Here is a 15,029-nt window from a genome sequence, read left to right as displayed (position 1 = left end):
GAGACTATAGGCACACACCAGCATGCCTGTCTAACTTTTTAGTTTTTCTAGAGATGCGGGTGTCACTATGTTGCTGTTGCCCAGGCTGGGCTTGAACTCCTGAATTCAAGCAATCCTCCCACTTCAGCCTCCCAAAATGCTGGGATTACAGGTGTGAGCCACTGCACCTAGCTATTCATGGGAGATTTTTAACTGCAAGTTCAATTATTCAATTTCTCTAAGAGGCATGGGATTATCCTGGCAGTCGATTTCTTCTTGAGTGATCTTTGGTAATTTATGTATTTAAACAAATTTATCTACATAGGTTGTCAAGTTTGTTTGCATAAAGTTGTTTATACTATTCCTTTACACTCATTTTAATACCTGTAGAACTGATAGCAATCTTACTTCTCTCATTTCTGATATTAGTGATTTATAATTTCCCTCTTTTTTCTCAATCCTTTGGATATACAGTTATTATTTTATTAATCTTCTCAACTAGATTTTATTATAATTTATGTTAATATGTTGTCTATCTCATTAATTTTTGGTCTGATCTTTATTATCTTTTCTCTGTTTTGAGCTTAAATTGCTCCTCTAAGCTCTTCCAGCTTCTTAACATGGAAGCCGAAGCCATTGGTTTGAGACCTTTCTCATTTTCTAATATAGGTGTTTTGTGCCACAAATTCCTCCTAAAGTACTGCTTTCATGGAATGTCATAAATTTTGGTATGTCAGGTTTTAATTTTCATTCAGTTCAAAATACTTCTTAATTTTTCTTTTGATTTATTCTTAGAGACTTTGTTTATGCAATCAATCTTGATCAGTGTTTCACATGCATTTGATTATAATATGTATCCCGCTATTGTTGGGTACAGAGTTTTATAAATGCCTATTAGAACAAGTTGTTTGATGTGTCTTTTATATCCTTTTTGACTCTGTGTCTACTTGTTCTTGTCAGGCATCTGAGCCCAAGCTAAGCCATCATATCCCCTGTGACCTGCATGTATACATCCAGATGGCCTGAAGCAACTGAAGATCCACAAAAGAAGTGAAAATAGCCTTAACTGATGACATTCCACCATTGTGATTTGTTCCTTCCCCACCCTAACTGATACGATATAGTCTCCCCCTCCCTTAAGAAGGTACTTCGTAATATTCTCCCTGTCCTTGAGAAGGTACTTTGTACGCCTATCCGAAACCTGTAAGAACTAATGATAATCCCACCACCTTTTGCTGACTCCTTTTTCAGACTCAGTCTGCCTGCACCCAGGTGAAGTAAACAGCCTTGTTGCTCACACAAAGCCTGTTGGTGGACTCTCTTCACACGGACGCAAGTGACATTTGGTGCTGAAGACCCGGAACAGGAGGACTCCTTCAGGAGACCGGTCCCCTGTCCTCACCCTCACTCCATGAGGAGATCCACTTATGACCTCGGGTCCTTAGACCAACAAGCCCAAGGAACATCTCACCAATTTCAAATCGGGTAAGCGGTCTTTTCACTCTCTTCTCCAGTCTCTTTTGCTACCCTTCAATCTCCCTGTCCTTACAATTCCAGTTCTTTTCCTCTCTAGTAGAGACAAAGGAGACACATTTTATCCACGGACCCAAAACTCCAGTGCCGGTCACGGACTTGGGGAAGACGGTCTTCCCTTGGTGTTTAATCACTGCAGGGATGCCTGCCTGATTATTCACCCACATTTCATTGGTGTCTGATCATCGTGGGGACGCCTGCTTTGGTCATTCACCCACATTTCCTTGGTGGCAGGTCAATTGCAGGGATGCCTGCTTTGGCTGCTCACCCACATTGCAGCCCAGGGCTGCTCACCACCCCCTCCCTTCTCCGTGTCTCTACCCTCTCTTTTCTCGGGGCTTGCTTCCTTCACTATGGGCAACCTTCCACCCTCCATTCCTCCTTCTTCTCCCTTAGCCTGTGTTACCAAAAACTTAAAACCTCTTCAACTCACACCTGACCTAAAACCTAAGTGTCTTATTTTCTTCTGCAATACCGCTTGGCCCCAATACAAACTCAACAATAGTTCCAAGTAGCCAGAAAATGGCATTTTTGATTTCTCCATTTTGTAAGACCTGGATGATTTTTTTTGAAAAATGAGCAAATGGTCTGAGGTGCCTGACATCCAGGCATTCTTTTACACATCGGTCGCTCCCTAGTCTCTGCTCCCAATGCAACTCATCCCAAATCTTTCTTCTTTCTCTCCTGTCTGTTCCTTCAGTCTCCACCCCAAGTTCTGAGTCCTTTGAATCCTTCTTTTCTACAGACTCATCTGACCTCTCCACTTCTCCCCAGGCTGCTCCTCGCCAGGCCAAGCCAGGTCCCAATTTTTCCTCAGCCTCTGCTCCCGCACCGTATAATCCTTCTATCACCTCCCCTCCTCACACCCGGTCCAGCTTACAGTTTTGTTCCGTGACTAACCCTCCCCCACCTGCCCAACAATTTCCTCTTAAAGAAGTGGCTAGAGCTAAAGGCATAGTCAAGGTTAATGCTCCTTTTTCTCTATCAGACTTTTCCCAAATCAGTGAGCATTTAGGCTCTTTTTCATTAAATATAAAAACCCAGCCCAGTCCATGGTCCATTTGGCAATAACCCTTACATGCTTTACCACCCCAGACCCAGAGGGGCCAGAAGGCCATCTTATTCTCGATATGCATTTTATTACCCAATCTGCTCCCGACATTAGAAAAAACTCCAAAAATTAGATTCTGGCCCTCAAACCCCACAACAGAACTTAATTAACCTCGCCTTCAAGGTGTACAATAATAGAGAAGTGTAGCAATTACTTGCCTGTGCTGTGAGAGAAACCCCAACCACATCTCCAGCACACTAGAACTTCAGAACACCTAAACCGCAGTGGCCAGGTGTTCCTCCAGGACCTCCTCCTCCAGGTTCTTGCTTCAAGTGCCAGAAATCTGGCCACTGGGCCAAGGAATGCCCACAGCCCAGGTTTCCTCCTAAGCTGTGTCCCATCTGTGCGGGACCCCACTGGAAATCAGACTGTCCAACTCACCTGGCAGCCACTCCCAGAGCCCCTGGAACTCTGGCCCAAGGCTCTCTGACTGACTTCTTCCCAGATCTTCTCGGCTTAGTGGCTGAAGACTGACACAGCCCGATCGCCTTGGGAGCCTCCTGGACCATCACAGATGCTTTGGGTAACTTTTATAGTGGAGGGTAAGTCAGTCCCCTTCTTAATAAATACGGAGGCTACCCGCTCCCCATTACCTTCTTTTAAAGGGCGTGTTTCCCTTGCCTCCATAACTGTGTGGGTATTGGACAAGTATAATCCACAATTATAGGACACCTCTACTCCCTCCTTGGTGACTGATCATGCACCCCTTACTATCCCATTAAAACCTAATCACCCTTACCCTGCTGAATGCCAGTATCCCATCCCACAGCATGCTTTAAAAGGATTAAAGCCTGTTATCACTCGCCTGTTACAGCATGGCATTTTAAAGACTATAAACTCTTCTTACAATTCCCCCAATTATACCTGTCCAAACACCAGACAAGTCTTACAGGTTAGTTCAGGATCTGTACCTTATCAACCAAATTGTCTTGCCTATCCACCCTGTGGTGTCAAACCCATATACTCTCCTATCCTCAATACCTTCCTCCACAACCCATTATTCTGTTCTGGATAAACCTAGCTGACCCCATAAATCCTAAATCCTTTCCCCATTCCCCTTTCCATTCCTTAAAAAACAGCCCTAAAAGCTGCTCCCACACTAGCTCTCGCTAACTCATCCCAACCCTTTTCATTACACACAGCCAAAGTACAGGACTGTGCAGTCGGAATTCTTACACAAGAGCCGTGACCGTGCCCTGTAGCATTTCTGTCCAAACAACTTGACCTAGCCCTCATATCCGCGTGCAGTGGCTGCCACTGCTTTAACACTTTCAGAGGCCCTCAAAATCACAAGCTATGCTACACTTACTCTCTACAGTTCTCATAACTTTCAAAATCTATTTTCCTCACACTTGACACATAGACTTTCTGCCCCCCAGCTCCTTCAGCTATATTCACTCTTTGTTGAGTCTCCCACAATTACCATTTTTCCTGGCCTGGACTTCAATCCGGCCTCCCACAGTATTCCAGATATCACACCTGACCCCCATGACTGTATCTCTCTGATCCACCTGACATTCATTCCATTTCCCCATATTTCCTTCTTTCCTGTTCCTCACCCTGATCACACTTGGTTTATTGATGGCAGTTCCACCAGGCCTAATCGCCGCTTACCAGCAAAGGCAGACTATGCTATAGTATCTTCCACATCTATCATTGAGGCTACTGCTCTGCCCCCCTCCACTACCTCTCAGCAAGCCAAACTCATTGCCTTAACTTGGGCCCTCATTCTCGCAAAGGGACCATGCATCAATATTTATACTGACTCAAGATATGAGTCAATATATGCCTTCCATATCCTGCACCACCATGCTGTTATATTGGCAGAAAGAAATTTCCTCACTACACAAGAGTCCTCCATCATTAATCCTCCTTAATAAAAACTCTTCTTAAAGCCACTTTACTTCCAAAGAAAACTGGAGTCGTTCACTGCAAGGGCCATCAAGAAGCATCAGATTCCATCGCTCAAGGCAATGCTTATGATGATAAGGTAGCTAAAAAAGCAGCTAGCATTCTAACTGCTGTCCCTCATGGCCAGTTTTTCTTCTTGTTGGTCACTCTTACTTACTCTCCTATTGAAGTTTCCACCTATCAATCCCTTTCCACTCAAGGCAGATGGTTCTTAGACCAAAAAAAAAAAAAAAAAAAAAAAAAAAAAAAAATTCCTTCCAGTCTCACAGGCCCATTCTATTCTGTCATCATTTAATATCCTCTTCCATGTAGGTTACAAGCTGTTAGCCTGCCTCTTAAAACCTCTCATTTCCTTTCCATTGTGAAAATCTATCCCCAGTCCTCCACTCTTGACTCCCTCATGGAGTGGATAGATGATCTTTGCTGGCAGGACACACTCCAATACTTTCACCCTGATGAAGTCATATTCTTTACTGTTATACTCACTCTTATTCTCATTCCCATTTTTATGCCACCCTCTACCTCTCCCCAGCTATCTCCACCACACTATCAATCTCACTCACTCTCTCCTAGCCATTTCTAATCCTTCTTTAACAAACAATTGCTGACTTTGCATTTCTCTTTCCTCCAAAATTGCCCAGGCCCTGACTTACTCACTGCTGACAAAAGGGAAATCTGTATATTTTTTAATGAAGAGTGTTGCTTTTATCTAAATCAATCTGGCCTAGTATATGACAACATCAAAAAACTCAAGGATAGAGCCTAAAAGCTCGCCAGCCAAGCAAATAATTACGCTGAACCCCCTTGGACATTCTCTAATTGGATGTCCTGGGTATTCCCAATTCTTAGTCCTTTAATACATATTTTTCTCCTTCTTTTATTTGGACCTTGTGTCTTCTGTTTAGTTTCTCAATTCATACAAAACTGCATCCAGGCCATCACCAATCATTCTATGTGACAAATGCTCCTTCTAACCCCACCATATCACCTCTTATCCCCAAATCTTTCTTCAGTTTAATCTCTCCCACTGTAGGTTCCCACGCCACCCCAATCCTGCTCGAAGCAGCCCTGAGAAACACCACCCATTATCTCTCCACACCACCCCCAAAAATTTTTGCTCCCCCAACACTTCACCACTATTTTGTTTTGTTTTTCTTATAAATATAAGAAGACAGGAATGTCAGGCCTCTAAGCCCAAGCTAAGCCATCATATCCCCTGTGACCTGCACATATACATCCAGATGGCCTGAAGCAACTGAAGATCCACAAAGGAAGTGAAAATAGCCTTAACTGATGACATTCCACCATTGTGATTTGTTTCTGCCCCACCCTAAGTGATACGATATAGTCTCCCCTGCCCTTGAGAAGGTACTTTGTAATATTCTCCCTGCCCTTAAGAAGGTACTTTGTATGCCTATCCAAAACCTATCAGAACTAACGATCATCCCACCACCCTTTGCTCTCCTTTTTTGGACTCAGCCCACCTGCACCTGGGTGAAGTAAACAGCCTTGTTGCTCACACAAAGCCTGTTGGTGGTCCCTTCACACGGATGCATGTGACAGTTCTACCAGTTATTACGAGAGTGAGGACTAAACTGGTATTTTTATCTTGCCCAAATTCCTATCTAAGGGATCTGGGGAGTCATACCCAACAAATCATAAATTCTCATCAGATGGATTTTATTTAACACTATATATCATGATTTACTTTCCAGCCTCACTCTGGCATAACATTACGAGACAAAGAAGAAAATCAAAAATCAAAATATCTCACCCCCAAACATATTTATTTGTCATATTTTAAAATGGCCCTGCAAAGTTGTTCTTTGTGGGGGAAAATTTGCATCTGTAAGAATCTCTATTAACATAGCTAGCTCTTTTTCTCTCAGATCCTCCCAATCCTAAAGAGATTAACTAAAATCTGAATAGGACACATTTGTCATCTATTGTCTCTAAGGGCAACCACTATAAGACTTCAAAGGAACTTTGTTCTACATATCTTTTATCTTAACCTGAACATTCCCTTTCTGTCTATCCCAGGTTTTGTTTTGTGTTTTTTTTTTTTTTTTTGGTTTTTTTTTTTTTTTTTTTTTTCTTTTTGAGACAGAGTCTCACTCTGTCACCCAGGCTGGAGTGTAGTGGTGCAATCTCGGCTCACTGCAACCTCTGCCTTCCAGGTTCAAATGATCCTCCTGCGTCAGCCTCCTAAGAGGCTGGGACTACAGGCACACAATACCATGCCCAGCTAATTTTTGTATTTTTAGTAGATTGGGTTTCACCATGTTGGCCAGGATGGTCTCGATCTCCTGACATCGTGATCCACCCACCTGGGCCTCCCAAAGTGCTGGGATTATAGGCATGAGCCACCATGCCTAGGCTGTCTATCCCAGGTCTTTAGACAAACTCAACCAATTGTCAACCAGAAAATGTTTAAATTCGCCTACAGCCTGGAAGCCCCCTATTCCCCACTTTGGGTTGTCCTGCATTTCTGAACCAAACCATTGTTTTTCTTAAATGTATTTGATTGATGTCTCAGGCCTCCCTAAATATATATAAAACCAAGCTGTACCCCGACCACCTTGGACACTTGTTCTCAGGACATCCTGAGGGCTGAGTCATGGGCCATGGTCACTCATATTTGGCTCAGAATAAATCTTCTCTAATATTTTACAGACTTCAACTCTTTTCGTCGACAAGAGGGATATGAAAGTTTTTCACTGTATAGATTTGTCGATTTCTCTTTGCAGTTCTATCTATTTTTGTTTCATTGTTTTTAAGCTCTGCTTCTTCATGTATCTGAGTGTAGGACTCATATTCTCTTGATGAATTGAAATCTTTATCATTATCGAATGACTCACTTTATTCCTGGTAATATCATACTTTGCCCTGAAATCTATTCTGATATTAATATAGCCACTCTTGCTTTTTATTGATTATTGCTAGAATGAAATATAGTTTTCTATCCTTTTATTTTATTTTGTTTTTTTCTTTTAGAGAGTGGGTCTTGCTCTGTCACCCAGGCTGAAGTGCAGTGGTGCAATCACAGCTCACTGCAGCCTTGACCTCCCAGGCTCAAGTGATCCTCCTACCTCTGCCTTTAAAGAAACTGGGACTACAGGTACGCCACCATGCCTGGCTAATTTTTGTATATTTTGTAGAGATGGGGTCTCATTATGTTGCCCTGGCTGGTCTTGAACTCTTGGCCTCAAACCCTCCTCCCACCTTGGCCTCCCAAAGTGCCAGGATTCCAGGTGTGAGCCACTGTGCCCGGCCTATCCTTTTACTTTTAATCTGTTTGTACCTTAATATTTAAAGCGTATTTCTTGTGATACCATATAGTTGAGTCTTGCTCTTTAATCTGATAATTTCCACACTTAATTGATGGTGTTTATACCATTTGCACTTAATGTGATTATTAATACACTTAGTTTTTACACATAACCTAGTCTTTGTTTTCTGTTTGTCACATCTGTTCTTTGTTCACTTTTTCTTTATTTCTGCCTTCTTTTTAAATAATTGAGTATTTTTCTGATTCCATTTTATCTCCTTTATTATATTATTACCTATAATTCTTTGTTTTGGTATTTTAGTGGTTCCTTTAGGGTTTATATTAGGCGCGCTTCACTTATCACTGTGTATCTTGAAGTATTATACCATTTCACATGTGAGAACCCTGGACTAGTATACTTCCATTTCTTTTCTCTATGCCTTTATGATATTGATGTCATTCATTTTACTTCGACATATGTTGTAAAGCCAACACTACATTGTTGTTATTAGTCTTCAAATAATCAATGACCTTTTCAAGAGATTTAAATAATAAGAGAAAATGTTATATTAACCTGTGTAATTACGATTTCCAGTGCACTTTATTCCCTTGTGGGATCCATATTTTTACCTGGTATCATTTTTCTTCTGCCTGAAAGATTTTGTTTAACATTTCTTATGGTGTGGATCTGCTGGTAATTAATGTTTTCAAAACAGTAAAAAAAAAAAAAAAAAACCAAGAAAGGCAAAAACACCAAGTCACATGTAATGGTTAATATGGTTAATATTGAGTGTCAACTTGATTGGATTGAAGGATGCAAAGTATTGTTCCTGGGTGTGTCTGTGAGGGTGTTGCCAAAGGAAATTAACATTTGAGTCAGTGGATTGGAAAAGGTGGACCCACCTTCAATCTGGGTGGGCAAAATCTAACCAGCTGCCAGCGTAGCCAGAATAAGAGCAGGCAGGAAAATGTGAAAAGACTATACTGGCTGAGTCTCCTGGCCTCCACCTTTCTCCTATGCTGGATGCTTCCTGCCCTCAAACGTCAGTCTCCAAATTCTTCAGTTTTGGGACTCTTGGACCTTCGGCCGCAGACTAAAGGCTGCACTCTCGGCTTCTTTACTTTTGAGGTTTTGGGACTCGGACTGGCTTCCTTGCTCCTCAGCTTGCAGACGGCCTATTGTGGGACCTCACCTTGTGATCATGTGAGTCAATACTCCTTAGTAAACTCCCCTTCATATATACATCTATCCTATTTGTTCTGTCCCTCTAGAGAACCCTAATACATTGCATCATAATCAAAGGGCTCCAAGGCAATGACTAAAAAAAAAAAAAAAGCGGCCAAAGGGAAAAAAGACACATTATGCACAGAAGAACAAATATATGCATGACAGCAGATTTCTCCACAGAAATCATTCAAGTGTGAACATGGTGGATAAACAATTTAAAATGCTCTAAAATTCTAAACGCTACAAGAATGCCTTTCAGAAACAAAGGAGAAATAAAAACGTTTTCAGATCTACAAAGCTGAAATACTCACAGGGCTTGCCTTTATCTTCCCTGCCTTTCAGGGATCATTGTGCCCCCTTTGCTTCGTGCCTAATGTTTAAAATCATTGTTCTATATATTTTTTCCAGTTTTTTAGTGTTTCCAGCAGAATGGTAAATCCAGTCCCTGTTATTCCATCTTAGCCAGAAGCAGAAGTCATAGTTATCATTTGATGTGTATTTGTGTAATTTTTTCATGCTATAGGCCCCATTCCAGGAGGGGGAAAAGTGTATCTGTGTCTTACTCTCTGCTGTATTCCCAACACCCAGCATAGTGTCCGGCACAGAGTGGATCCCAACAACAGTTTCTTTAAACTTCCATGTGGTCTCACTTAGTCTGGTGAATCCCAGAGCTTTAGATGGCCTAGGAGGCACTTTGGAAAATCTAAATTAAGATAAGAAAAAAAGCAGCCGTGGCTCACGCCTGTAATCCCAGCACTTTGGGAGGCCAAGGTGGGTGGATCACCTGAGGTTGGGAGTTCGAGACCAGCCTGACCAACATGGAGAAACCCCAACTTTACTAAAAATACTAAAATTAGTTGGGCGTGGTGGCATATGCCTGTAATCGCAGCTACTCGGAGGCTGAGGCAGGAGAATTGCTTAAACTTGGGAGACAGAGGTTGTGGTGAGCCAAGATCACACCATTGCACTCTAGCCTGGGCAATAAGAGCAAAAAAACTCCATCTCAAAATAAAAATAAAACAAAAAGAAGAAGAAAAAAGAAAAAAGCCACATACCTGTGTCAAGGTTGAGAAAGGTCAAAGGAAAAGAATGGAGTCTCCAGGAAGTCAGGAAGGCGAAAAAAAAAAAAAAAAAAAAAAGACCGAATAGACGTAACTCTTTTCCCACTCCACTGCCAGCTTCACCTCAAATCTCCAAAACACTTGTTACATGTTCCACTTACTGTGGCCAGCCAGCCCTTTCCTACCCACCCCACCCCCATATATTCTCCACTTGTTCCTTTCATTACAGATCCTGAAATTTAAACTGCATAAAATAAAAACTACACTTCCCAGTGTGCCCTGCAGCAAGGTGCATCCATGTGACCATTTCCTACCAATGGCAGGCGAGTAATTGTGTGCACCATACAGGTTGTCCTTAAAGGGAAGGCTTCTACTTTTCATGTCTTCTTGTTCTTCCTTCCTCCTGGATGGAATGAGGACATGGAATTGATCTATATTTTATAAAATTAATGAGGCCTACAAATTAACAACAATAAATAAAAGATGGAAGAAATATGGGTCCAAACACTGCAGAGTCATCACATGAGGCCTCAATAGCCAGTGTTAGAACTGTTATGTGAGAGAGTAATTTTGTCTGGTATAAGCCATTATTATGTTGAGTCTTATGTGAGTCTCCATAGTAGCCAGACCCAGACACTTAGCTGCTTTTCAGGGAAGCTGACATTGCTCAGAAAAGCCTAGGCAAGGGGCCTGGAAGAAAAGATACCTAACTTTGGGATGCAACTTGGACCCTAGAGTGTCAGGGGAGCTGGGGCAATTTGCTTAGAAAAGGACATCCTGGAATCCTGTTGGGGCTCTTACTGCAACAGAACATGCAGAGAGGAGGAGGAGGTTAGAGCTGGATGCAGGGAAAGAGGCCTGCTGGCCAGCTGCCCCTTTTCCTACCTGTCTCAGCAGAGAAATCCTCCCTAAAATCCTGAATTATTCTCACCCTCTTCCCACTGCTTTGAGTTGGGCCCAGCCAGTCCACTGAGCAGGAAAACAGGAAAGGAAGGAAAATTAATGGCACCACTGATGGAGATGACGGTTATGAATGGCTGGCTGTCTAGCAACCCACCCATCATGCCGTCTGAGAGCACCCTTCGCGTGGCAGGCTCAGGGACCGAGTCCTCCTTACTGCAGGGCATGCTTTGGCCCTTGTCATCAGACCTAGTAGAGTCATCAAATAAATCCAACATTTAGATAAAAGGGGCCTGCAGAGGACACTTTCCTGAAATTCAATGGTAATGAAAAAGAAAAATGGATTGGCTCACTCCAGATAACTACCGCCAGAGAGGTAATTATGCTGCTCCTGTCCTGAGCCAGGATGCTGGTGGCAGAGGCACCTGCCCAGGTAATTTATCAGCCCAGATTTATGGACTCCCCAAGAGCTGCCTGCATATCTCCTCCCCTCTGGTTTACTTGAGACACTTTTATTGATATTTTGTCAGATTATTGGTCTTCTCTGTAACTTCTTAGGTGGCAAGGGTTGATGAGGTGAGCACCACCCTGGGTGGCACAGTCGGATATTGATTTGCTGACAATGACCCAGGAAGACACGACCCATTCCAGGGAGCCATTTGTTTCAAGCTACCAAAATCCCGATTTCCCATGCAACTCCTTGAGCTCTTAATATCAAAGTCAATGCAAGCAGAGAGCCCACTGCCTGCACAGCGAGGGATTCAGACTGCGTAATGTAACAGGGATGATTAGCCTCAGTTTCCTCATCCATACAATGGGAATAAGGCAGAAGCTGCATACATGTTTCTCGAATGCCTGAGTGAATATAGGTACTGAATTACGCAGAAATAGATGGGATACTTCATATCATCCCCCTGCCCTTCCATTGCATTAAGATCAAAGGTCACCAAACCCAGTATAGCCACAAAAACAGAGATTTCGGACATTAGAAATGGTATTATGAGGTCTTCCAATCCATCATCCTGCTTTCAGGCTGGGAAGAGCGTGTTCTGATTTTACTGATGACTTAGCCACGGCATGGAGAAGTAAAACTACCGGTCAAAGTCCCACCACAACAATACTACTAAACCCCTCGATGTCCAACAGCAACGAGCACAACCACACAGCCACAGCAGCAACGAGGCTTTGGAGGCTTCCTGCCCTGACGCTCCTCACTTGCAGGCCCTGCGCCCTGGGCGTGCCATCATCTCATTTAATCCTCACAAAGACCCAATAGGGTGGGTTCTGCACTCTCTCATTGTTTTGTTTTTTAAAGCTTTTATTGTATCTTTTCTACTTCAAAAAAGAAATATATCCTTGTTTTGAAAGATGTTATCAATAGAGAAACTAATTTCAAGTAGGAACAATAAAATAAAAATTTAGGGTTGGGCGCGGTGGTTCACGCCTGTAATCCGAGCACTTTGGGAGGCTGAAGCAGGCAGATCACCTGAGATCAGGAGTGTGAGACCAGCCTGGCCAACATGGTGAAACCCCGTCTCTACTAAAATTACATAAAATTAGCTGGGCTTGATGGTGCGTGCCTATAATCCCAGTTACTTGGGAGGCTGAGGCAGGAGAATGGCTTGAACCCGGGAGGCGGAGGTTGCAGTGAGCTAAGATCATGCCACTGCACTCCAGCCTGGGCAACAAGAGCAAAACTCTGTATCAAAAAAAAAAGAAAAGAAAAGAAAAGAAATTTCAGGGATAACTTTAATTTGTCCCACATTGCCTCCCCCTGTGACAACATCAGCAGCACAGGCAGGCTGCTGATGGCAAGGGTATGAAGGTGCTTGTAAGGGAAGTAAACTACCAGGCTGGCTGGGGACACAGATAACTTGAAAAGGCCTCTTGTTCCCTCCTTGCTTTCCCCAGCCCCCAGGCATTACTTGGACTTGTTTTTTCAAGTCGCCTGTAACACCTTTTGTCATAATTTCAAAAATTCTCCCTCACTGTACTGCAGGGCTCCTTCTGTGGGTTCTGCACCATGATGGTGTTGATAAGGAATACAGACTCGCTGTTCCTCCTTCACCATCACTCTCTCACCTCCCTTCTGACTACAGCAGAGCCTCCTGGAGGCCCAAACAACCTGGGAGACCAGAGGCAGCAGAGACCAGAGTACATCTGCCCCCTTTGTGGGATTTATGAATGATACTGAGAGTTCTCACTAAATTGTACCTGGCAATAGTTTTTGAAAAGGTCTTTAGAGGTCTCCTCTGTGAGAGAGTTGACACTGCCAGTTACTCTTTGAACACAAGTCTTCATCTTTGTTCCCCCACTGTGCCAAGCACAGTGCTCCACACTGCAACTTGGGAGATTGTGACTTAAACTGAACAGAACTTGAAATGGAAATTGACCATGTGTTTAAGGGTTGCTTCAGAGTATGCAAGGGAAGGGTTTATAAATCAAAAGCTTTTCTGCTAGTCCCTGGAGAGCACAGCACTTCAAAGAAGGCTTTGGCAAATCCTTTTGTAAACTGTAGAATCCCTTTCTACTGTAAACAAACCTCACTTCTTTTTTTTTTTTTTTTGAGACGGAGTCTCGCTCTGTCGCCCAGGCTGGAGTGCAGTGGCCGGATCTCAGCTCACTGCAAGCTCCGCCTCCCGGGTTTAGCCATTCTCCTGCCTCAGCCTCCCGAGTAGCTGGGACTACAGGCGCCCGCCACCTCGCCCGGCTAGTTTTTTGTATTTTTAGTAGAGACGGGGTTTCACTGCGTTAGCCAGGATAGTCTCGATCTCCTGACCTCGTGATCCACCCGTCTCGGCCTCCCAAAGTGCTGGGATTACAGGCTTGAGCCACCGCGCCCGGCCAATAAACCTCACTTCTGAAGCTGGGACACACACACGTTAATACACACACACGTTAATACACACACATATACACACACGTGCTAACACATGTGCACACATCCACATATAGGCACACACATGTTAATATTTACACATGCACACCCATTTATGCAAACACATGCACACATATATGCACACATGTATATGCATGCACATACACATACACATTTATGCACACATGCACACATGTATGTGCACACCTGCGTGCACATGCATGCACACACATATGCACACATGCGAACATGTTAATATATGCAAACAATACACGCAGGTTAATATATGCACACACATGCACATGCATGCACACATATATGCACATGCACGCACATGCATGTGCACACATATGCACATACATGCACACACGTTAATATATACGCACACATTTATGCGCACAGGTTAATATACACACGTGCACACACATGCACACATATATGCATATACATGCACACACATATATGCACACATACATGCACATGTATGCACACAATGCACACACATGCACACACATTGATATCCACACATGTACACATGCATGCACATGCATACACTTACAAGCACACACATTAATATACACACATGTGCACACTAGCATGCACAATATATGCACACATAGGCATGCAAACATGCACACGCATGCACACATCCACATATATGCACACACATGCACATGCATATATGTACACACACATATGCACGTGCATGTATATGCACACACATATGCACACATACAGTAAAAATGTACACACAGATATATGGTATAAAGGTCAAACAACTCCAAAATATAAATAATACATGCACACATACAGTACAAAGAAAAAACAACGCCACCAGCCACAGAAGAGAAAATGTTAAACTTAAAACCTTCTCTTGATCTCTCCACTCCTACCCCTTCAAGACACTGGCTATTAAAATGTGGGGATGCTTTAGGAACTGCTTAGGTTAGGGCTGTCTCCCTGCTCAGCCCCAGAAAGGACGTGGGGCTTTGTTTGTTTGTTTGTTTGTTTGGAGACAGTTTTGCTCTTGTCGCCCAGGCTGGAGTGCAATGGTGCGATATTGGCCCACTGCAACATCTGCCTCCCGGGTTCAAGCAATTCTCCTGCTTCAGCTTCTCCAGTAGCTAGGATTACACGCACCCACCACCACACTCAGCTAA

At 43.2% G+C, this 15,029-nt stretch overlaps 1 long non-coding RNA gene across 1 annotated transcript; it reads left to right on the top strand.

Moving 5' to 3' along the window:
- Positions 1-915: 915 nt before the first annotated feature.
- Positions 916-12,358, top strand: LOC107130489 (uncharacterized). Its single transcript, XR_001492647.4, has 5 exons — positions 916-1,123; positions 1,231-1,464; positions 7,529-7,652; positions 8,932-9,006; positions 12,024-12,358. It is a non-coding gene; the product is annotated as an uncharacterized lncRNA (long non-coding RNA).
- The last annotated feature ends 2,671 nt before the right edge of the window (positions 12,359-15,029 follow it).

The sequence above is a fragment of the Macaca fascicularis genome, chromosome 1 (genome assembly GCF_037993035.2).
Source record: "Macaca fascicularis isolate 582-1 chromosome 1, T2T-MFA8v1.1".
Taxonomy (NCBI): Eukaryota; Metazoa; Chordata; class Mammalia; order Primates; family Cercopithecidae; genus Macaca; species Macaca fascicularis.
Note: the sequence above shows the minus strand (reverse complement) of the source record. Positions and strands in the feature narration are given on the sequence as shown.